At 48.8% G+C, this 22,500-nt stretch overlaps 1 protein-coding gene across 5 annotated transcripts in view; it reads right to left on the bottom strand.

Moving 5' to 3' along the window:
* The window catches only part of zmiz1a (zinc finger, MIZ-type containing 1a), a 143,741-nt gene that overhangs the window by 98,851 nt on the left and 22,390 nt on the right, over positions 1 to 22,500 (bottom strand). For all 5 annotated transcript variants that reach the window (XM_064314448.1, XM_064314483.1, XM_064314457.1 and 2 more), the window contains exon 2: positions 4,088 to 4,242. The gene's annotated coding sequence lies outside the window, so the exon portion shown is untranslated. The remainder of the gene's footprint in view (positions 1 to 4,087; positions 4,243 to 22,500) is intronic.

Here is a 22,500-nt window from a genome sequence, read left to right as displayed (position 1 = left end):
AAACCGCCATTCGCGCTGGCGGGAGAGAGAGCCGCAGCGCGGGAGAGAGCCGATGCTGCGGCTATTTTTAGAGCCCCCCCCCCCCCACTACACCCCCCGTACTGAGCTCCACTGTTTAGACGACACGCTACTGGGTCATCAGCACCAGGAGGAATGGCTCAGAGTGAGCTAGCGAGCACAGTTAGTACAGCTAGCACGGTTAGCATGGCTAGCATGGTTAGCATGGCTTGCACTGCTAGCACAGTTAGCACAGCTAGCATGGTTAGCATGGCTAGCACTGCTAGCACAGTTAGCACAGCTAGCATGGTTAGCATGGATAGCACGGCTAGGACAGTTAGCACAGTTAGCATGGCTAGCACAGCCGTGCATGTTCCTGAAGGATGCCGCGTCCGTGCCCCACTTCAGATGACTAATGCACCAGCCATCCCACCGCCCCCCTCCCTCCGCCTCCTGCTCTACGCTGAAGAGCTCCAGCAGCCGGTCCACTCTATCTCTCTCAGACTCCACAGCCGGGTTTTACTCCTTCACATGTGCCAGTGAAAAAGAATTATGATTTTAATGTGCGCACAAAACCACCAGAGTATTAGAGCGTGTGCGAGCAGCGTGCTTGTGAGGAAAACCTCCCCAAGTGTAAACACAGCCCAGGAGTACAGGGTAGATCAGAAACACAGTATACATATAACTGCTCCAGCCCCCCCCCCCCCCCCATAGGAATATATTCCATATTAGTAAACACCCCTGCCCCGCCCCCCCACAACTGAAGACATCAGCCATTACACCCCCCCCCCCCCTCAGAGCAAAGAGACAAGACTGTGTGATTAATTCCAGCTGTGCAGACTAATCCGCTGTGTGATAAAACTGTCATGTACGCTCAAGTTGCTAATATTAGCCAATCGTTGCCCTGCTCTTTTACTATTTGATGGACCCACATGGACTGACCTATCACACGGGAGGCTCATGACTCCACCCACCACCCCAGCCTCCCCCAGCCTCTGCCTCCCCCAGCCTCCCCCAGCCTCCGCCTCCCCCAGCCTCCCACCACCCCAGCCTCTGCCTCCCCCAGCCTCTCTTCCCGCAGCCTCCCTCAGCCTCTGCCTCCCTGCAGCCTCCCCCAGCCTCCGTCTCTGCCTCCCCAGCCTCCCCAGCCTCCTCCCCCAGCCTCCGCCCCAGCCTCCCCTCGCCCCGCCTCCAGCCTCCCCCAGCCTCTGCCTCCCCCAGCCTCCCCCAGCCTCCGCCTCCCCCAGCCTCCCCCCAGCCTCTGCCTCCCCCAGCCTCCCGCCCCCCAGCCCCCCCCCAGCCTCTGCCTCCCCAGCCTCTGCCTCCCAGCCTCCGCCTCCCCCAGCCTCCCAGCCTCCCCCAGCCTCCCCCAGCCTTTCTTCACGCACAGTGACCGGACCTTCTGCACTATCGCTGCAGATCTCACAGAGGCCGCAGACAGGAAGAGCTTTTTTCTCCCTTCCTTCCGCGAGGTTAACTGTGAGAGCCTGTGCAGGATACTGGTCTGTGAGCCGCTCAGAGGAGGAAGTGTCTGCTCATAATGCCACAGGCCTGGTTAGGAGTGCAGGAGCTTTTCTCTGCCCACTGAATCCTGCGCGTTCGGATCAGAAACCCCTGGAACATCAGGACAGACGGATGTGAGATCCCACTCAAAGACACACACCGTGTGTTATAATCTGCCTGTGTGCTACGCTCCTGCAAACATCTCAGGTAATGAACATGACACCATATTTACCTGCACAGCGATCATATATTACACTGAACTTACAGGACTAGCAGTTATAAAAGGAGCCCAGGAACTCCACACAAAGCAAAACTGCATGGTTACTATTACAGGCCTTTCAGGAGCCTGTGCACAGGGTATCATACCTACTTACATTTATGCAGCAGGGCATTTAACTCTGGTCGTTTAAGTCAGGTATCCTGCTCCAAGGGACAACAGCTGTGTCCAACCCACAATTTAACCTGCAGATTTCTGCCTGTTCGCCTCATTCCTAAAATACCCTGCCAGGCTGTTGGCCCGTTATACTTCTACAGAAGACGGAACACACCTGCAGCTTTTAAATAAATAGCGTTTATGCAATAAGCGTTTATTGAGCACCAATTCAGCGTCAATTAGCATCATAATATGCTTCTGTTACAGCATCATGTCTTTCTCAGTACCTGTTATCCCAAGATCTCCATTTTATTCAACCAGACTGAAGACCCCCCCCCCCACCCCACCCCCCCAGTTCTCTGTTCCTGAGTGCAGTCCTCCTGTCCCACACTACAGAGCACTTCCCCCGCAGGCCCCAGCCATGTGCAGAGCGGGAGATCGGTCGCGAGGGGAGGGAGAGGGAGAGAGAGAGAGAGAGAAGCAGCGCTGCGCGTGTCACACACCCCGCTGCCGTAGCCGCCTCCCTCGGCCGCCGTTTCCACGGTAATCGCTTTACGCTGCGTGCCAGGCAGATGTTCGTCAGTCCCTCCCATTCACACACCCCTCTGAGCGAGATTAACCAGGGCTTTATTTCTCTGGATGTCCTAATTCTTAATCCCAGAAAATAATAATAATAATAACTCATTGTGTAAGAGACCATTTCAAAGAATCTGTTTACATATGAACCCTGCATTACCGGGTTCAGGATGGGGACAGAACAAATATGTATACAATTACACAAATAAATAAATATGTATTTATGTAGGAGTATGAATAGCGGTAGATGTGGGAGTCCACATCCACGCTGTGTCTCTGGCTATGTGCTGTAGCAGCAGATTTTCTGTGAAATATGTGCGTAAAATGGCATTGTGGGCGGGAGCTGTTCCCACGGCGATGCAGGTGCGGGGTCCCCCAGGCCCCTGTCCCGTGCAGAGTGGGACCCTCTGTGCCTAAACGCTTAGAGTCCCATGGTGGTCACCTCTCTGGTGGTCATGAAATCAAAGCTCTGTACAAGCACACAGAGGAGAGAGGAGGAGAGGAGAGGGGGGGGAGAGGAGGAGGGAGGAGGAGGGGGGAAGGGGAGGAGGGAGAGGAGGAGAGGGAGAGGAGAGGAGGAGAGAAGAAAGGAGGAGGGGAGAGGAGAGGAGGAGGGGAGGGGAAGAGGAGGGGAGAGGAGAGGAGGAGGGGAGAGGAGGAGACACTGCCACTGTGTGCCTCTGACATCATGAGGAATGTTTGCATGTGAAAGCAAGCGAGCATGTGTGTGCGCGTGCGTGACTGTACATACACACACACACACGCATGTATACTGTTTTTAATTTGCATTTGTGTGTGCGCGTGAGTGTCTGTATATATATATTCATACACGCACATGCACATATATAGGCTTCCATGTCATGTGTGCATAGCGTTTAGATTTTAACGCGGGAGCAGATTCTGTTCTAACCCTAAGCCTGACATGCGATACTGTGCTGTGCTGTAACTCTGCTGTGCTGTAGCTGTGCCTGTCAGAGTTACTGCACTACTACACTGTGCACCACTGAGCTCCTGTTTCAACAAAAGCCCCTGATTGTGCGTTTGCTGTTGACACTTACGGGCCTTACTCACACACAAACACAGCGCACGGGGTGTGACACGCGCAGAAGGGGCGGGGCAGCTCGCTTTGATCCGAGCTGCAGGACGGACTCTTTCTCTCCAGCCAATTCTGCCACACAGCCAGGCGGCAGCTGTGAGCAGGAAAAGCAGTCAAACACCTATCATTAGCTCATTGGTAATGACTGCACCACCACGGCAATTTTGGGCTTAGAAAATGAACCCTGAATTACTGCAGCCCGGTGTTCTACAGGACAGGCGGCCCCCAGCGGCCCTGTGGGGCTCAGTGAACCACAGGTAGCTAATCCAGCTACAGCCACAGACTAAACCCTGCTCTTACCGCACAGCAAAGACAGAAGCCCTACAGACGCGTCCAGCAGCTGTCTTCAGGGACTTTGAGCCCATAATGACTTCACCACTTACCAAATCCAAACCCGGTACCTATTCTCTTCCCCCACCCCCCCCCCAACCCGCAAAGTGATGTGGGACATTTTACCATCAGACAGTGGGACAGCAGGAGACACACCCACACGCACCTGTACGGAGACACACCCACACGCACCTGTACGGAGACACACCCACCTGCGTGCTACGCGCCACGAGTCCTCTCCAGGAGCTGGCCCCCCCTCCCTCCGCACATCACGCAGACGACGCCCCCTCCACACACCCCCCCCCACCTCCGCACGCGTTGGACAGGGCCTGATCACGCCCTCACCTCCGCACGCAATGGACAGCGCCTGAAAGACACGACAGGGGACAAAATGCTGTTACAATCAAAATAGTGTCGATCCGTGAAGAAGGGAAACCAAGGGAATGCATTTACTTTGACAAAAACCCAGCACATCCTCTCACAATCAAACCAGCACATCCTCTCACAATCAAACCAGCACATCCCCTCACAACCAAACCAGCACATCCCCTCACAATCAAACCAGCACATCCTCTCACAATCAAACCAGCACATCCCCTCACAATCAAACCAGCACATCCCCTCACAATCAAACCAGCACATCCCCTCACAATCAAACCAGCACATCCCCTCACAATCAAACCAGCACATCCCCTCACAATCAAACCAGCACATCCTCTCACAATCAAACCAGCACATCCCCTCACAATCAAACCAGCACATCCCTCACAATCAAACCAGCACATCCCCTCACAATCAAACCAGCACATCCCCTCACAATCAAACCAGCACATCCCCTCACAATCAAACCAGCACATCCCCTCACAATCAAACTAGCACATCCTCTCACAATCAAACCAGCACATCCCCTCACAATCAAACCAGCACATCCCTCACAATCAAACCAGCACATCCCTCACAATCAAACAGCACATCCTCTCACAATCAAACCAGCAATCCCCTCACAATCAAACCAGCACATCCCCTCACAATCAAACCAGCACATCCTCTCACAATCAAACCAGCACATCCCCTCACAATCAAACCAGCACATCCTCTCACAATCAAACCAGCACATCCCCTCACAATCAAACCAGCACATCCCCTGAGCTCACCATGCAGGCTGCTAGTTAAACAGAACTACCTGATACTTCAATCTCAGACTTCTCTTTCTCATATGTATTTACTTTAAAGAGTAAATATCAGTCAGAAGAGATCCGCCCCCAGTGCTGTATCCTGCGCTAAATGACTCATTTTGAGACTCATTTTCTCAAACCTGCAACCATCTGCACTTCAATGGATGTAAGGTTCAGGGTGAAGGAGGAATGTAGCAGATCCCCTCTGAATGTTGTGTGACTCCCTTTGCACATCTCTTTGTGGGATAAAAGAGCCAGTCTGGGCATCTCAGATCAGAATATTATCTCAGCGGAAGAGAAATATCAATACTGCCACGACTGGCTTTTAGGGCATAACTGGAATAACAGTTATATTCAGGTCATATTAGGATTATGTCGCTGATCTCCACATTAGGTGACTTCTATTTGCGCAGCTGAAGTCATCTTTCGTACAGGTGGGTGGTGGCAGAGACAGAATCAGCCGTGTGTTTCGCGTACGTCACCCGGACCAGACAGGTCCGTGCTCGTCTACAGTGATAACGCAAGACCCAGCGACACACGCACTGCTGGTGAAGGATCACAGCAGCTACATGAGTCCTGGAGGCCTGTCTGCAGACTAACAAACTCTTCTCCCGCTAAATTCACAAGCTGCTCAGGAGCTTACAGGTGAAAAACAGTAACACAGGTAGCACAGGCACCCTTAGGCTCCAGCATCTTCAGGGCAAGTGTCTGAATTCTTCCACGCATACCTTTACTGATGGCTGACACTGCTGGTCAGTCATTACTGTCTACATCAAGCTGGTACTGCAGCAAGCCGAAGTATAGATTTCTTCCAATGCGGTTTGCAAACAGGCTTACTTTAAAGTAGCCAACATACACACAAAGATCAATACAACTTTTCTCAAATAATTGGATTTGCAAAGTTACCGTCGCCTTGTTTGTCTGAATCTAAAACCTGCTTTGAAATGCCGAAGCTCTTCTGTGGACAGAATGCGGGTTCTCTTCAGATGCAAATCTGCACGCTTCAGGTGTCGCCACAAAAGGTAGAAAATTTCGCAAATCCAGCAGCCCAAATTAACACCTTCCCTCACTCCAGCGAAACAGTTCGCTTTCCAGCAGATCCCGATACGCAGAAATGACAATCAGGGAAATAAGCAAACATTTATGAGGAAATAAATGTAGCGGAAAATTAGTTTCTGGAGATGCAATTGAGTTTGTTGGTAAATCTAGAGGAAAAAATTGAAAAACAGACAATTACTGATACTGGGCAGGAATGAGAGCAACATTAAGAATCAGTTCACTCAAAAACTCCAACAACACCTGGGAAAGTGCACCAACACACTCAATAATACATATTTTTTAAACTTTTTTTCTACCATGTAAAATATAATCAGTGCAGACATGTACAGCAGCTGGAAACATACTGCTGTACACAGCACTGTTTCACATTGCTGTACTGTATTTACAGATTGCCTTCACCATGTCCATATTTATTACACAGCTGTATTCTCTACCTGAAGCCCACACCCACAGGACCGTGCAGAAGACCAACAGGCCCGATTACCTGACATTCACATGGTTTTACACAGAAAACCAAGCAGCATGTTTTCGCATTCTCTTAATACCTCATTTGTTATCTTGACAAAATGATTTGTCTTGGCTCTCTTTCAAACCGCTGTCACTCAGAGTCAAACTGAGGTAGATGAACTTCCTGTTGCCGTGCATTCCTAAAGAAAAGAATTCATTAAGGAGCGTGTGTATGTAACACAGACACATTTGCAGCTGTGGACCTAACAATGACAGAAAGGCCCTTTCAATTCTTTACGCCAATAAAGAAAATTCATTCAATGAAGGCTGGCGAGGTGCAAACTTTATTTCACCCTCCGGGACAGGAGTCTGTGTTTAACCCAAACGGCTTCCTCTGTGACCCAAACGCTTCGGTGAAACCCTCAGAGAAATGAACGGCGTTGAATAGCCTCCATTTCTTTTAGCTGTGACTCGGACCACAGTGGCAGGACGAGCGTTCTCGGCCCAAAGCGGGAAACGCTGGCCCCAGTCAGCAGTGTCTCAGGCAGTACAGATAGACAGATCGGGGGCCTGTCCAAGGTGTATTCCTGCCTCTCGCCCAATGCATGCTGGGATAGGCTCCAGCACCCCCCGCGACCCTGCCCAGGATAAGTGGCTTTAGATAATGGATGGATTGAACACATCCATATTCAGCCCTTGGGATTTCTCTCTGAAGACACATACACACATAGACAGAAAAGACAGAAAGCACTGAACTGTTTCAGAGCTGTGTCTGGGTTTGATTCGTTTCAGAGCTGTGTTTGGGTTTGATTAGTTTCAGAGCTGTGTTTGGGTTTGATTAGTTTCAGAGCTGTGTTTGGGTTTGATCAGTTTCAGAGCTGTGTTTGGGTTTGATTCGTTTCAGAGCTGTGTTTGGGTTTGATTAGTTTCAGAGCTGTGTTTGGGTTTGATCAGTTTCAGAGCTGTGTTTTGGTTGACAGGCCAGAGCTAACGCTGCTTGTAATGGTCCTCTAACCACAAGGTATCATCTCTGCTCTGCGGGAGATCCAGGTCTCCAGTGTCCTCCAGTTTTTTTCCTCTTTTGTTCCACAGAGTTAAAGCTGCATACCTCCACCCCCCCCGCCCCCATCACCCCCCACCCCAGCCACTCTGCAGCTCGGGGGGGGGAGGGGGGGGGGGGATCACAGAGGCGGGCTCGGGGCTCAAAGGAGGTCTCTTTCCTTTAAAATGAGGCTCTCCCCAGATACCTCCACTCTATTCATCAACTGCTTTTCCAGGGCTGTGAAAAATCAATGCGCTGTGCACTGCAAACAGTTCATAATGACAGGGGCGAAAAAACCGCTCGGCTGCAGCAGGATTGATTTGTTTAAGTGGAATAATACGGCGCAGCGCGAGCGGGCGGGCGGGGGGGGGGGGGGACGGGTGTGCCAGGTCCTGCGCCTCAACACCGCAGCGGGGTGGGCGGCGGTGTCCGGTCCTGCGCCTCAACACCGCAGCGCGGGCGGGGGGGGGGGGCACGGGTGTGCGGGTCCTGCGCCTGAACACCGCAGCGCGGGCGGGGGGGAGGGGGGGGGGCATGGGTGTGCTGGGTCCTGCGCCTCAACACTGCAGCGCGGGCGGGTGGGCGGTGCCGGGTCCTGCGCCTCAACGCTGTCGCCGGCAGTAACTGAGATACGGCACGCAAACGGAAAGCACAAAACGCCTGTCATGTAAACAGAGCCTCTCGGTGATGCTGCCTGTCTGCCTGTCAGCGTAACACCTACAAAAACAAAAACACATCCTCCTGCACGTGACGAAACGCACAGACGTGCCCTGTCAGGTGATTATGGAAAAAAGAAAAAAGAACTTATCAGGAGAATTCGCTAAACCAGAATGTACAAGTGTTCAGCCTACACAGTCTTCCCACAATGCTCAGGGATATGTCACCACACATTATTTCCCATAACATTCCAGGGGACGACTTACAGCATCATATCGACGGGCATCGATTGGATTTACGTTCGGATAAACTATCCGTAACACAAAAAGGCGAAAAGAACTACACAGTGGGGAAAATGGCATGGTTGCCCGGTGATGAAGCGTGTTTATCCAGCTGTGTGCAGTAACTCCGTTCTGCTTCAGCGTCCTGCTCCTGAAGAGGCTCAGCGCCAGCTCTGCCCATCACAACCACCACGCTCTTAAACACTGCATGCTGGTGTATAATCTTGGGCACAGATCTCAGGAAAACAACTCTTTCATGGGAGACACCGGAATGAGACGGGTTCTGCAGAGTGCATGTTCTGTGGAGCATGGGTTCTGCAGAGTGCAGGTTCTGTGGAGCATGGGTTCTGCAGAGTGCAGGTTCTGTGGAGCATGGGTTCTGTAGAGTGTGGGTTCTGCAGAGTGCAGGTTCTGCAGAGCACAGGTTCTGCAGAGTGCAGGTTCTGCAGAGCACAGGTTCTGCAGAGTGCAGGTTCTGCTGAGTGCGGGTTCTGTGGAGTGCGGGTTCTGTGGAGCGCTCACCAGACAGCAGCAGCCTTCTCCCGCTCATAAAGGCGTGCGAGGCGATGCACCCGGCACCCTGGTATCTCTGTGACGTAAATCACACAAAGACGCCCTCCCCCCCCCCCCCCCATCTCAAAGCCCCCACCGAGCCAGGCCCAGAATACACACACCACTGCTGTTATTCCTGAGCTGAGCTTCCTGGGTTTAATTGGGTCCTGGCGGACTCACACACCTGCCAGTGCTGCATTACTGCAGACACGGACTGCGCTGCACTCGGCTGTTTCCTGCTGAGCCCAGGGGCTTCTGGGTGTTAAAGAATGTCACTGCGCGTAAGAGCGGCCTAACTCAGCTCCCCGCTGCTCTCTGAAGCAGCGCTCTGGAGGCCTACACACGCGCAGAGGCCTGCTGGTCCCCATGGAGACCGCACAGCGCCACCTACACGCAGAACCAGCCGCACACATCTGCATCCCAACCAGCCGCACACGCCTGCATCCAGACCAGTTGCACACGCCCGCATCCAGACCAGCCGCACACACCTGCATCCAGACCACACGCCTGCATCCAGACCAGCCGCACACGCCTGCATCCAGACCAGCCGCACACGCCTGCATCCAGACCACATGCCTGCATCCAGACCAGCCGCACACGCCTGCATCCTAATTTGAGCAAATTTGCATTTTAATTACAGCAGCGTTGCTCAAACTGGGGATTTGCATAAACCTCGCCGGGTGCCGCTGGAATGAAATGTGCAGAGTCCAGAAGACCTTCTGCACTCAGCGCACAGTCAGCTCCACATCGCCTTTTTCAGCATTTGTAAGGGAAAATATTTTTCACACGTGATCAAGGCTAGAACTCTGAACGGGGAAATGCAACAGGTACTTCACTTAGGACATAATTTATATAATGGCATAAAGGACTTTGAAAATAATAATTATAATCATGTTCATTATATAAATATAATCCTTGTACCTAATCATTTTATAGGCCCATTGACACCATTTCCTAATTAATCGCTCGCTGCGAATGCATCTAATCCCAAAGGGATCAATGACAAACGGGCGAACAAAAGAGCTTCACTGGAGACGGAAAAATGCAAAGAGATGAAATCCCACTAATTTACTGGGTGTGGCGTAAATCATCTGACAAAATGGTGATCGCTTTTAGCAGACAAATCTTTAGTAGCTGTTGGGGCATGCTGAGATGGCATGAACTCCATGCAGGTTGGCAGGGGCATGTAGTCGTACCCACACTAAACCCACATTTAAGCCTGAAGGAGTTGCATAACCACCACGACCCTGACATTTAAATCACTGTACACATTCACCTCTACTGAAGCAGTCCTCGTTTCACCATGTACCTGCACAACTAATGCATTTTCTGTCAGCGTTGTGCTTGTATATACAAAATAACATAAAAATAAGCCAACCATTGGTATAAAAGCTGCCTTTAAAACACTACATATATGCATATGGCCGCTTGTAACAGACCTAAAAGCACAAAGTTTAAAAAACTAATGTTGATACAAAAATGTTCAGATATTTTTCTGCTTCTTATATCTTTTTAATATGTTGTATTAAAATTCTACTACTGCCAGCTAACGTTGTTAATGTTTACAGTGCCTAGCAATGTGCAGTCACAGTACAAATAAGAGTATGGAGAAGAAACAAGGCAGGTGTTAACAAACACAAGCGCACTGACGTGTAAAATCGATGTGCAGCAACTTAGCCACGCAGAATGATTCACGTGCTCAGCTGCTTTGACAGTCAAATGGTATCTGACAGTTTCGTGTGGCACCAAAAAAAAGTTCTGGTTTTTAGTTTTTGAATAAAACCCACACATCCATGTTACAAGAACTGAGGAAACGTTTTTTTTCTAATCCCTCTGGAATATTGCCTCTGTAGTATGTGATGCAGTGCAACCTCATCTGTTTGTTGCCAGTTCGCCTCGTAACGCTACACAGACTGAACGGAATACTATCGGTACGTTTAACGTATTAATTTACAGTATATACGTACCATACATGTGAGAACCCACATATGAGGAAGTTTAAGCTGAAAGAATTTCTTCTAGATAATAAAAGCTGTACAGACATGGTTTCATGTGGGAGTTTTTCAGTGCATGTCTGATGTGAAAAGATGTAATTTCAGTCACGTCGTCACTTTTACAGTGAAACGCTTAAGTGAAGGCCAGGCGCGCGGGCCTGTAATTACCTCCGTAAGCGGGGATACTCTTTTAATTGTCATTACCTCGGCACATAAACCCGGACTGCTCTTCAGCAAGCTTCCTGTTGTTGACATGTTAAAGACGTTAAACGAATCCTTGATATGTATCTTGGGTTTCAAAAGATTACGTCTTCAGAGAATTCCCTGCACATGACCTTACTCAGAACCAACATAAAGAAAACCAATGAGATATTTTATTCTACAGTATATGCTTAAAATAGTTGCCATCGTTCAGAAAGAATCGTGTCGGAGACAGAGATACAACAGAATGGTGTTAAACTGTTACTTCTATATACGCCTGACCTGTAGCCTACATGGTTGTTCTGAAAATGGAATCGAGGTAGAACACCGGGCTATACCGGTCTCCACACTCTTAATTACACCCTTTGTGAAGTCCGTTCTCATTCCTGTGAATCGCTTTGATATCCAAGCTACTTTTAGGTAACGTGGTCAGGCCACGGATTCCCGAAAGGCCCGGTTTAAGTGACCTGTCTTTAGCGTCAGCTCCATCCACATAGCTGCAGTGCCCTATACGTTTAGCAACAAACGGTAATGGGTGAAAATACGTAAATATTTGCGAATATTACGGCTCGTTGCTTGTATCATCATCATTTCAAACAATTGCACTTACAGATCACAATTAAAAGTGTGGTATATTAGCGGATATAAAGAACCAGCTCCGTCAGTGCCTCGTTCTTCACATTTCATTGATCCCTTCAGATGCAGCGGCTCGTTACCGGCGCTGTAATTAACAGTGGCTGCTCGCGCACAGAAGATCCGCAGAGCAGTAACCGCAAATTATGCATCATTTCGCTATGCTAATCCAGGTAATTTGCGTCATGCTGTGCTCACTTCCCCAAACGTCTTATTAAACTATTCATTTGCTGAAATTTGTCATTTTTTCATGTTATGACACATTTTCCCTCGTACCTATAAAACAGACCGTTGCCTGGCAAACGTCCAAACGAACATTTTCCCGTTTTCTCAATGTATTTTTTATTTTATTTTTATCCAACCCTCAAATCCATTCATTGCATTGTCCGTGACATGTGCGCGCGCGCGCACGCATGCCAGCAGTAGCCTACGCTTGTTAAGCCTTCCCCCACGGGTTCTTGTATTGGACACACTTGCCAGTCAGGGTACCTGTCTACTTGATAAAAGAGCTTGCCATTTTCTGCCTTCTCCTGCAAAGGGAACAGGCTTTATGTCTAGCTGCTCACCCGACCGTCTTTCACAGCGCGCGCACTCTAAATGTACAATGCGCACTGACCACACACGTCTCTGAAAACACTGTGCATTCTCAAAACGTGATGTTATGCGACGAGGCGCTTATGATCCATAAACTATACGCTCTTCTTTCAGTTTACAATATGAAATGGGCAATTTCAGAATTAAATCAGACAATAAGATTAGGATTATTGTATATTAAATAAAAAAATTATTTTAACGAATTGGTGGCTGTTTTGTAATTTTTATTATTTAAACTGTATGCCTGCTTCTAAATATCCCCTTATAGGATAATGCTAGAGCGAATTTCCATTAAGCTTCCTCTGCACAGTGGCCGATTTCGCCCGACTCTCTCCTTTGTCTGGGCTGAGTATGAGGAAGGAGGAGACGGCTCCGGGAGGAGACTGAAGCCTGCTGTCGAACGTGTGCAAATGCGTACTCCGTCCCCCGGCAGACGCCAGGCTGCAGATGAGAGCGCATCATTGGCTGCAGCGCGCGCGCTGGTTGATCTGCAAGGCAAATGCGAGCTCTTTCGGCCGCCGCTGCGCCTGCGGCCACCTGGCTATTTCACGCGCTCACTTCCCGTTGGGAGGCGGCGCGGGGTTATCGTGAGCAAACGTAACAAGTCTAATGGTAGACGGAGCTCCTTTCCAGGCAATTACTATATAAAGGTGAGCGTAATGAGGTCTGATCTGTCACACGGAATAGCTAAGGACCTGGATTTGCATTTCCAGGCTGGCTCTCTCTCTTCTCCCCCCCCCCCCCTTCTTTCTCTCTCTCTTTCTTCCTCAATCTCACGATGTTCAGAAACAGTGAGGGGGGATGCTCTGGATAACAAGCTGTTTCTTGGAAAACAGAAAATCTGATTCCCTCAGCTCATTGGCTGGATTTGAGCGACACCCTGCCCCCCATCTCCGGGCGAGCGCGACCATTGAGGAGGAAGCCTGCTGCTCCGCACGTTCATTTCCCCCGCTGTCACCAGGAGGGGCGGAAATATTTCATTTCGTTCTGATGGAATATTTCAGCGTGACAGCGGAGCCGAAGGGTCGCCCTAAAGAGTGATCACTTTCACAGCCACGGAACCGTTTTCTTCTTCTCGTCTTTTCTACCCCGCGCACAGTTAAGCGCGGGAATGCACAGGTTCGACCCCGAACTACAAAACACAAACAAAAGGTAGACATTATTGTAAAAACGTTCTGAAATATAATCAAAACAAACAGTACAGTCGAATGAAAAATATAGACAGCGCTGAGAGATTTAAAATGTGGATCTTTTTTTCCACAGGAAGTAGGTCATGTTTTATATAAAAAAACATGATTTAAAACGGACTCTCAGTATGTGTGGTATCAGGAAACTGTAATCTCTGCCAGAAACAGCAGCCTCCCAATAGATCAGACAGCGGGAAAACGGGAGACCGTGGCAGAGAGAAAGAGAGAGAGAGAGGTGCGAACGAAAGAGAGAGATGGGAGGGAGAGTGACAGAGAGAGGATGGATAGAGAACAGAGAGGGAGAGAGAAAGAGAGAGAGCAGAGAGGGAGAAAGAGGAGAGAAGGGAGAGGGGAAAGAGAGAGGGAGGGAGGAGAGAGAAAGAGATAGAAGATGGATTGAGAGCAGGGAGAAGGGAAAGAGAGAGGAGGGAGAGAGAAAAACAGAGAGGAGGGAGGTAGAGAGAAAGAGAGAGAAGGGAGAGAACAAGGAGGGAGGGAGGGAGGGAGAGAGAGAGCAGGGAGGGAGGGAGATAGAAAGAGAGAGAGAGAGAGCAGGCAGCATGCATCAGTACACAGAGCACGCTCAGTGGAGAGCTGGGAAAAGCAGACGCCACTCCACTTCCTGTTATGACCAAATATGGAAAACCGAAATCTCCGTGCAGCTCGAGGCGGCAGACAAACACGCACAGCACACATCTGAGGGCTCAGCGGCTGCCTGTTTCAGGTCAAATACCCAAATAAAAAACCTCCATCCCATAACACCTCTGCAGGTAGCCTCCTTGCTCATAATTCTCAGTAACTGAATGACATCATTGATTCATCTCTTCAGCAGGTTTCAAAATATCACATAATACAGTGATAATAATAAACACCATCCTCATCCAAACAATAAACAAAATATCACATAATACAGTGATAATAATAAACACCATCCTCATCCAAACAATAAACAAAATATCTAATAATATTTAGTCAAGAGCAATTTCATATGGCCATGAGAACAATAGCCCAGGGGGGCATTAAATGCGCATAAATTAACAGAAATTTCCTTCATATGATTTATTGTGTAAGTGAATGGACGTCCCTCTGCAAAGAGCCAATATTTACATAGAAAAGACGAGTTTTCATACAGGCCTGGTGAAGGGGGGAGAGGAGGGGGCGCGGTATTCAAATACCCAAAATTCAAATGCCTCATGGTCCCAACTGGCTGAGGGAGGAGAAGCTGTCGTTTTACTCTTTCACTAAACAGATGTTGATGATGAAAGTCGAGCCCTAAGGCCATGCCACACCAAGTCACAGAACAAACAAAACTGCACTAATCACACACAATACAGGTTATTAAATATCTGAACCTGTAGCACAGAGAACCTTTCCTCACCGGAATAAGCACAGATAGAATCACTTGTGTTATGTGTAAACATGACAACAGAGTAACAATAGAAATGGTTTGCAGTCAAGAACAAACAACCGGAAAGAAAAAAACAGTCAAAGCACTTCTGGAAAAACTAGAACCACTATGACTTGTTTGGGGCTTTCTTTTGTTTTTGTCTTTTTTCTAAATTGTTGCACATGTAATAAATACATGAATAACTAGTGCTATCAGCTTAAATAAGGGTACAATACAATGAGACCAAATAGCACTGTCACCCCAGAGCTGAGCGCTCATAATTCAGAGGTCTGAATACACGCCCCTCTTGACCAGAACAGAGAGGAAATTAAGTGCGCATCAATCATCGAAATGCAGACCTCCTTCAGCCATTAAAACAGGAAAAACTCAAACCATCTACGAAAATTAAAGGTGGCGTATGACCACCATAATCTCAGAAACAACACAAGACGTCCTCAGTTGAGCAGTCAAAACATCCAGCTGTGGCTTGTAGTATGTCAAACTGCAGTTAAATGCTCAGTGACCACAAGATGGACAATATGCCTGGGTGCATCTTTGTAAGGACAAGTACAGAACAATAACTGTTCTCTGACATGCATACACATTGTAGGAAATTCTGTTCATTTCAGATAATGTAAACTACACAATTTCACTACATATCAAGCCAAACATTCATTTCATAAAGTAAATGCATTCCACAAACATTTAACAAATTAATCTCAATTAATTAAACAATTAATATTAATCTAATATTTAATTCATGTAAACTATTTTGATCAAAGCAGATATTTGTGTGAATGAAGAACATAACTGTCCATGTGAATTGCACCCATGCTAGCTACGTAACATTTATTAATAGGCTATATGCTCATATATTAGTGTATACTTGTCAGCTTGACCTTGTGATGTTTATTCAAGATTCCCAGAGATGAATTAATCCATCTTTTTTTAAAATTGTGTGGCACACAGCAGCCAATGTGTGGCACTCTTGGTTGGTGGGTTTGGAGGACATACCATAGATAATGTTATTGGCACAGAGCAGGAAGGTGGGATTCTGCAGGAGACTCTTTCTGAGCGTGCTCATTGGCTGAACCGGACCGGAGTGAAAAATGAATGCAGCAAACAGACTGCGCTCCTCCGTGCTACGCTATGCTACGCATTTCCTGCGCTAAAGACCATCAATTACCGACTGGAGATGCGCTGCAGCGCGCTGGAGTGGGACGTCCTAACGAGCTCCATCCCCATTAGCACTTAAGCAGCCTGAGTCTGCGAGCAGGAGCAGCGCTGGAGCAGCCTCCTGCTTCAGGCCCTAATGAGTCTGCAAGTGGATTACTTCATCAATCCCACACTTCTCTTTGTTTATCCTTTATGTAAATAGTGGTCAGCCATTACAGTGCACTAAGCAGGTTGCTTCAGGAGAGGGAACACAAGTGCCTCTGAAGCAGCCATTCTGGAGATCCCCATTGTAAATCAGTTAATACCACCCATGTGATATGAACGGCTCAAGTCGTGCTGAGAAGCTCTTCTTTTTTCCCCGTTTAATGAAGACGGCAACAGAAGAGGATCGGGAGAGAATGAGAGATATTCAGGTCTCCCCCAGGGAAAGACAGGGTTTGACAGAGAATCAAAGACACTTTGAGCAATAATTTGGAAAATGAAAACTATAAATTATGCATCTAACAACATTGTGTGTAATAACATTCATCTGGGTGTACAGGAAAACTAGCTCTTTCTATATGAAAAATTAGTTCATATATACACACACACACATACACAAACATTCACAAGCACACAGAGGTGCACACACACACATTTCACACATTTCTGCAGGTGACAGTAAGAAATACATGTTTATTATATTTCCAGGCTGGTTTTCCCCCTCTTGATGGAAAAGGAGGAAAATGAGCCACATCAGCAGAAACACCCAGCTGGAGACACAATCTGGCTGAACACTCAGGCACTCAACACTCTGCTAACTGCACTCAACACTCTCACTCAACACACACTCCCACATATTTACACACTCAACACTCACACTCAAGTGGAGCAGTGACAGAAGCAGTGCGTTCGACCGAGAGACCGTTTCAAGCTTCACTGCCACGTGCTCTCATCTAGACCAGCATCCATCAGAGACAAATTAAGGATTCAATTAATTACAGGGGGAGGTGCATAATTACGGTTTCCTGCAGCTAACCTGGTGACACACACCTTTAAAGTAAAATATTACGAAAAGATTGCGTGCTGTCTCTGAGCGACAGAAACAAAACATACCAACACATGCAGACACCCGCTCACTGCCACAGGTATCCTGTTGCTGCTAAAGAGGGGTCAGAGAATTGTAATTACAGCTAATTATCTGCCACGTTCTACCTTTTCATTATGCCTTGAGAAAACGGGGAAGGATGATCTGAACAGAGCCTTTAACTCTTCAGTAATGCAAAATCATTCACAAAAATACGGAGAGCTTAGGACAGAAACAGCTACAGCTAATCGTGCAGGCTAATCAGGCTCCAGAACTGATGTACAGGGACCAAGACCAACGCTCGCCGTTCTCTGAGCACCGCGGGGGGCTTGTGAAGGTGACTCCGTGCTGAGAGCAGAACAGCGACGCAGAAGGACCAGGCCAAGTTCAAATCCCTTCTGGAAGCCAGGAAAGCAGCGACATGTTAAATATTAAAGGCAGCCCAGCCTCCATGCACAGGGCCGAGTCTCTCTCCTGCCTCCTGATCTATACTTCCACCCTCCCCAGGGCCTCTACACCTCCCAGAATGCTCAGCGCATCACAGCTGAGGAGGAGCACGGCCGGCTCGGCTGCAGTAGAGCTCCGGGTGAAAGGGATGATGCTGTACAGGAAACGGGTTTTTTTTTTTGCACCCAACACGGGTGGTGAGTGGCGGCAGTCAGCATGCCCCTCCCCTTTAGTGAAGGGGCAGCGCTGGGGCTTCGGTCCGCCCTCAAACGCGTCTTCCCCCCCCCCCACCACACGCATCTCAGAATGATAATGCCCCCACTCCAAAGGTCAACTGCAACACTTCCAGCCGTGTGCTGTGATTGCCCCATTATTAGTATTCATATTAACCTTCTTTCATAAATCTGTCACATGACACAATGATGTCTCAGGTGATGAGAGCAGTGTGTGTGTGTGTGTCTGTGTGCATGTGAGTGTGTGTGTGTGTGGTGTGTGGGGGGGGCTGTGGGTGTGTGTGAGAGAGAGAGAGTGTGTGTGTGTGTGTGTGAGAGAGAGAGAATGTGTGTGTGTATGCATGTGTGTGCGTGTACGTGTGTGTGTGTGCGTGAGTGAGTGAAAATGTCTTATCTCCATAATGTCAGTTGACTCATGACAGGCTGGAGCTCAGCTCTGCGAGCCTGACGTAGCGCACAGATATGTGGATGAGAAACAGCAGAGCTGCAGAACTCCAGACTGGAACTTCTGTCCCCTTCAGACGCAGAACAATGGCCGTGTGGAAGGGCTTCTGCGGGAAACAATCGCAGGATGACATGCAGCTGACAGCCAGCTCTGCAACAGGATCTACTCCGCAGACGGGAGGAATACGCTTCAAAAACAATAAGAGCAAAAACTCTCCTCTCTTCCCTTTCCTCTCCCTCCCTGCTCTTATGCTTTCTGGCACCTCTGCTTTTAGTGACCCCTGAACACAGAAATATAAATCCACCTCTGAGAGAGGCCACAGCATCGCAAATCACTCTCACCTGCAGGATACCGCAGAGTCGCACACTCAACACACACACACACTCAACACTCACACTCAACACTCACACTCAACATCACACGCAACCCTCCATCCCTCCTCCTCCAGCTCCTCAGATCCTCAGACACAAGCCTCCTCCTCTCTCTGCTAAGTTGGAATGAAGCAGAAATCGGAGGCGCACCATGCCCCCCCCCAGCCCCCAGCCCCCAGGCGGTGGAGGGAATGATCACACTGTGTGTGCACAAGCGCCCCGCCTCCAAACGCAATTAACAACACGCAGCTCCTATGAGGCGCCTCCGTCATTTCCTGGAGGTTGCGGCTGGTTAAAAATAAAAATAAATCCTCACCTCCGAGCTAATTTCGCATTCCGATGCATAATTGCCTCAGCCGGGACGAGAATATCGGTAAACAATGATTTCACCAGCTTTGATCTACATAATTACTGCGTTTCTGGCCTCCAATGCTGTCTGCTGAACTCAATATGGAGGTGTGCTGGTGTGTGTGAAGCACACAGCACACTGAGCATCCCGCGTGTAGCTACAAACACACCATCCAAACACACTGCAAACACACCATCCAAACACACTGCAAACACACCATCCAAACACACTGCAAACACACCATCCAAACACACTGCAAACACACCATCCAAACACACTGCAAACACACCATCCAAACACACGACAAACACACTGCAAACACACCATCCAAACACACTACAAACACACCATCCAAACACACTACAAACACACCATCCAAACACACTACAAACACACCATCCAAACACACTGCAAACACACCATCCAAACACACTGCAAACACACCATCCAAACACGCTACAAACACACCATCCAAACACGCTACAAACACACCATCCAAACACACTACAAACACACCATCCAAACACGCTACAAACACACCATCCAAACACACTACAAACACACCATCCAAACACGCTACAAACACACCATCCAAACACACTGCAAACACACCATCCAAACACACTACAAACACACCATCCAAACACACTACAAACACACCATCCAAACACGCTACAAACACACCATCCAAACACGCTACAAACACACCATCACAAAACGAGCCCGTTTCCTCTGCTCTACGCTGCACACAGTTAATAAACGCTCTATAACATCATTATAACAGGTTAATATTGAAGCAAGAAGGGTTTCCCCTGATTTCATGTTCCAGACAGGTGGACTGAGTAACGTCACACGCAGCAGTCTACTCTTCAGCTGCCAGGTGGAGGCTCACAAGAGCTCGGCTGCGATTCATAAACTGCAGAATTGTGGGAAATCTAATCACCTCCTAAAAAGAGACGTGTTATGCGTGCACAGGACAGATTCTGACATCAACAGGACTGCCCTTTCAAAAGGAGTCAGGGAAAGACCTACAGCAGCGTCATTAACTCACAGAAATAAACAAAAAGAGGCACCTCTTCAGTGGGAAAGGGGGAAATTCAGCAGCTGCACAGTCACACGCCAAACGAGTTTAATCTACATCCCGTAAAGCAAACGATGTTGAGGGAAAATTTAATTAAATAAAAGCGTCTTCGCAAAGTGCTAATTCCTCTGCGAGACATGATCAGCTTGAGGTTGAGAAGTAGTGACTCTTATATTTCATGTGCCACCAAAATACCGAAAGTGCTCTGAATTATTGATAGCCCTGGAGCAGGAGGATCTTAAGCAGCTTTTGCTTCTTCTATCAATCATTCATGCCGTTTCCACTCAAAACACTTCAGACCTCAAGTATCAAATTGCGCTCGAAGGAGGTGGAGAATCTTGATCCAAAAATTTCACAGGGTTAAATTTTCAAGAGAATGCTCTCCAGACTATTAGAGAGATATTATGTTAATATGCTGCTCCCAACCAGCAGTCATCTGCATGGCATTAATATCACAACCCTAATGTCACAACCCTAATGTCACAATCCTAATATCACAATCCATCACATCTTAATTCACAACCAATCACAACCCCCCCCCCCCCCCCCCACCCTCTTTATTTCACCGCCATTCGCTCATCGTGGGTCGGTTTTCCCTCCCTGAAATTTTCACCCGCGATCGAGCGGCTGACGGGACGCTCGTTAAAAAGAGAGAAGGCAAAAAAAAGAAAATCCATTCACCATCCGTGGGGGGGGAGGGTCTATCGTGTTTCGGAACGCTCGCAAAGCTCCTGATACGATTGTTCCCCGGCAACGGATTTGCCAAGTGAGAACGAGGGGATTATTTGATTCAACTTCCAGTCAAGTGGCCGATTCGCTGGGAGATCGATACTAATCAACGGGCTGGCATCGCCCGAGCTGTCAGGGGCATTTAAATCTGCCCTACAGCAGCGGGCAGCGTGCAGATCCAGACTTAACCCGAGGCACACTCCCCCCCTCCCTTTCATACCAACCACAGCTCACATTGCAACATCCTGCAAATTATTAATCTGCAGTGTCAGAGACAGAGCGGGTGTCAAACAGCGTTCGGAAAACAGGCCGGCTGCCACTGGGAAGGTCTTTATGCAGCTACCAACAGGACTGAACAGAATTAGAGTCTCTGACTCGCTGGACAGAGGAAGTGGACAACATTTCATTTACCATCACGCTCCTGAACATTACGCTCCTGAACATTACGCTCCTGAACATTAGGCTCCTGAACATCACGCTCTTGAACATTAGGCTCCTGAAAATCACGCTCCTGAACATCACGCTCCTAAACATCACGGTCCTGAACATTAGGCTCCTGAACATTAGGCTCCTGAACATCACGCTCCTGAACATCAGGCTCCTGGGCATTACGCTCCGGTCTCTAGGAACAGCGGTCTCCCCAGGGTGACCTGGCCATGAGGCCTCCTGAACCGCTCGTAATGCACAGACCCTAACCCTAACCCTAACTCGAGCACCACTTCTGGGACAGGAAACGCATGAGCGCGGGCTAAACCCCAGTGGAGGACCGGCCGTATCCCAGAGGGCTCGGAGTAAACGCCCGTGACGGTCGACATGCCGCTCCTGATCTCCTCAGAGGCCAGGAGAAACAGCGCCTCCTCTCGCTCAGTCCCACACTGGAAACACGCGGCACGCGGCAGGAAATCAGAACCTTAAATCAACACGGATAAGCCATTCATCACACAATAATGAATAATAAATCATCACTCATAATAATAATATGAAAAACGCATTATGGGCTTGAAATGAAACTCTTGTACAAATTTGATCTGACAAATGCGTTAAATTCATTCATTTGACTTGCTGTAAAAACACTTTACATTAAGGGTTTTTTATTTATTTATTTTTGATGCCCTGCGTTCACTGTGAAGGCCCTGTGCAGAAACTCACAGGTCAGGGCTCATGAATATTCAGTGACCCTGTGAAAGACCGAGACTCCACCCAACATCCACATAACATCCACCGTACCACCGCGAGCTTGAACCACCACCGATGTGATGGAGCAGGTGCAGGAGCAGGGAGCAGGGAGCAGGGGCAGGGGCAGGAGCAGGAGTAGGAGCAGGGGCAGGAGCAGCAGGAGCAGGAGCAGGGATAGGGGTGGGAGCAGGGGTAGGAGCAGGGGCAGGAGCAGCAGGAGCAGGGGTAGGAGCAGGAACAGGGAGCAGCAGGAACAGGAGCAGGGGCAGGAGCAGCAGGAGTAGGAGCACGGGTAGGAGCAGGAGCAGCAGGAGCAGGAGCAGGGGTAGGAACAGGGAGCAGG

The sequence above is a fragment of the Anguilla rostrata genome, chromosome 2 (assembly GCF_018555375.3).
Source record: "Anguilla rostrata isolate EN2019 chromosome 2, ASM1855537v3, whole genome shotgun sequence".
NCBI lineage: Eukaryota > Metazoa > Chordata > Actinopteri > Anguilliformes > Anguillidae > Anguilla > Anguilla rostrata.
Note: the sequence above shows the minus strand (reverse complement) of the source record. Positions and strands in the feature narration are given on the sequence as shown.